General features: G+C 42.5%; 1 pseudogene; it reads right to left on the bottom strand.

Annotated features, from left to right (window-relative positions):
• Positions 1–573: 573 nt before the first annotated feature.
• LOC109575057 (coiled-coil domain-containing protein 115 pseudogene) lies at positions 574–2,255 on the bottom strand (annotated as a pseudogene).
• Positions 2,256–2,868: the final 613 nt, after the last annotated feature.

Below are 2,868 nucleotides of genomic sequence, written 5' to 3'. Positions count from 1 at the left end.
AAGCCTAGCTTGGAGGATTTTGAGCGTGACCTCAATAGCATGTTAAATGAGTGCACTTGTGCAGTGACTTGAACATTCTTTGATATTGTCCTTTTTGGGATTGGAATGAAGACTGATCATTTCCAGTCCTATGGCCATTCCTGAGTTTTCCAAATATGCTGGAATACTGAGTGCAGCATTTTCATAGCATCATCTTTCAGGATTTGAAATAGCTCAACTGGAATTCCATCACCTCCACTAGCTTTGTTCATAGTGATGCTTCCTAAGGCCCATTTGACTTCACATTCCAGGATGTCTGGCTTAGGTGAGTGATCATACCATCATGATTATCTGGGTCATGAAGATCTTTTTTGTATGGTTCTTCTGTGTATTCTTGCCACCTCTTTTTAATATCTTCTGCTTCTGTTAGGTCCATCCCATTTCTGTCCTTTATTGAGCCCATCTGTGCGTTAAATGTCCCCTTGGTATCTCTAATTTTCTTGAAGAGGTCTCTAGTCTTTCCCATTCTATCGTTTTCCTCTATTGCTTTGCATTGCTCACTTAGGAAGTCTTTTTTTTTTTTTTTTTAGCAGCAGCGATTCAAGTATATTTTTATTAAAGGCTCAAGAATTAAAACACTGTGGTACCTGTGTCTTAACTTCCATTAAGATCAATGAAAAAAATGGAAATGCCAAAATATGGTAAGGGTATACAACACTGGGATTAATCGAAAGAAAAGGGTGGCATTTCAAATCAGCGCTAAGGATGATCCACTGTATGAACTATGGTAGAAAAGAAGAAGTTGAGTGCAGGACTCACCCTATACTTCACTTGAATACAAAAGTTCTTGAGGAAAACCCTGGAGAATTCTATTATCCCATCAACTGCAATCCCAAAGCCAGAAATCATAAAATAGCTACCTGATAATTTCAACTGTTCTAAGAAACTTGATTTAAACACAAGAGCTGAGAGAGCTTTCACCTTACTCATTACACTATTCAACTGTTCTGTGCAGTTTAATGCAATGTGTTTTATAATAAAAAGTTAAAAAAAAAAAAAACCCACCATAAGTGAAGTTAAAACACAAAAACTACAGCTCATATTATAAACAAAAAACTAACATCCCACATAAGCTCCTAGAAACTGCTAAAAATATCAACAAGCTCATAGAAAAATAAAGCCAGGACACAGAGTTTCTGGCCCCTCAACAAATTAAAAGACTCATTCTTGAAAGGCAGTCTTTTAAAAACCTGAATGGTCTTTTGAAAGAGTTCCCTTGAAAATTTAGGTCAGATCCTTTTTACTTTCTGGCTTAAAACCTGCTAAGCATTTCCCATCTACTCAGATACGTGTGTTTTTCTATCAACGCAGAATCATTCTGTCCTGATCTGTGTAGCTATGTATGTTTTTTGCCCCCCATCAAAGTCAGTTTTAAGGATCTGGAGAAACTGAAGCACCTACTTCTTGTCCTTCCCTGCCACTAGCTGTGTAGTATTTCATCCAGTAATGAAAAACCACAGCTAATTGATGCGTGAAGTTGTTATTGTTCAATAATATGAACTAACCTAACAGCTTTGTGACTGCTCCACATGGATGTGTCCTGGGACAATGTGAGTTTACAAGTGGTTTCACAGTAGTAACCTTGAACATTATGCAGTTTGCCTCTTCAGACTTTCCCACCTAACAAAGTTGGAAACATGCAGACCAGAGAAGTATTAAGGAGCAGGAGCTAGTTGGGGTGGCGGGCAATCTGTGAAGGAGGAAGGGCTGATAAGGGAGCCACATCGAAGAATAGCTGTTCCCACTGCCTTGCTTCTGTGGTGACAGGTCAGGGAGCCCTGGGTTCTAGCTGCTTGAGTTTCTCCTGGAGTTCCTGGAGCTGGCTTCGACCCCAGGTGATGCGGCTCTGAAGGCTGGCCATGTCCGCAGCCAGTTGCAGACCCTCCCGGAAGCTGGCTTGAGCTTGTCGCAGACTGTGAGGAACCAGGATTCCAAACCATTTCAAAGGGTTCTGGGGAGCTGGGGAGGAGTCTGGCTCTGGGGTCCTTGGGAGACCCTTGCGCCTGTGCAGAGCTGCCTCGCGGGATCCCACCTCCTCTGGAGTCTGGGTGCCGGCTCTCACCATCCAGAACTTCTGGAGTCCGTCCTGAGCCTCGCTGGTGCCGACGCGGACCTGGGGCTCCATGTGGGACGCATACTGCAGGGGCCCTACTGAATTGGCACCCATGGCATAGCGCGCTTTGGAGAGCGAGAGCCAGCCCTCCTCCACCCGGGCGTTTAGCCAGGAAATCTTTCTTAACACTCCTTGTTATTCTTTGGAACTTTGCATTCAGATGGGTATATCTTTCCTTTTCTCCTTTGCCTTTTGCTTTTCTTCTTTTCTCAGTTATTGGTAAGGCCTCCTCAGGCAACCATTTTGCCTTTTTGCAGTTCTTTTTCTTGGAGACGGTTTTGATCACTGCCTCCTCTACAATGTTATGAATCTCTGTCCATAGTTCTTCAGGCACTCTATCAGATCTAATCCTTTGAATCTATTTGTCACTTCCACTGTATAATCATAAGGGACTTTTAGGTTATACCTGAATGGCCCAGTGGTTTTCTCTGCTTTCTCCAATTAGGTCTGAATTTTGCAATAAGGGGTTCATGATCTGAGCCACAGTCAACTCCCAGTCTTGTTTTTATGAATGTGTAGAGCTTCTCCATCTTTGGCTGCAAAGAATATAATCAATCTGATTGACCATCTGGTGATGTCCATGTGTAGAGTCTTATCTTGTGTTGTTGGAAGAGGGTGTTTGCTATGACCAGTGCATTCTCTTGGCAAAACTCTGTTAGGTTTTTCTCTGCTTCATTTTGTATTCTAAGGCTAAATTTTCCTGTTACTCCAGGTAT

This window comes from Bos indicus, chromosome 20, assembly GCF_029378745.1.
Source record: "Bos indicus isolate NIAB-ARS_2022 breed Sahiwal x Tharparkar chromosome 20, NIAB-ARS_B.indTharparkar_mat_pri_1.0, whole genome shotgun sequence".
In the NCBI taxonomy this organism is placed as follows: Eukaryota; Metazoa; Chordata; class Mammalia; order Artiodactyla; family Bovidae; genus Bos; species Bos indicus.
The sequence above is the reverse complement of the archived record's forward strand: the minus strand, read 5'-3'. Positions and strand labels throughout refer to the sequence as shown.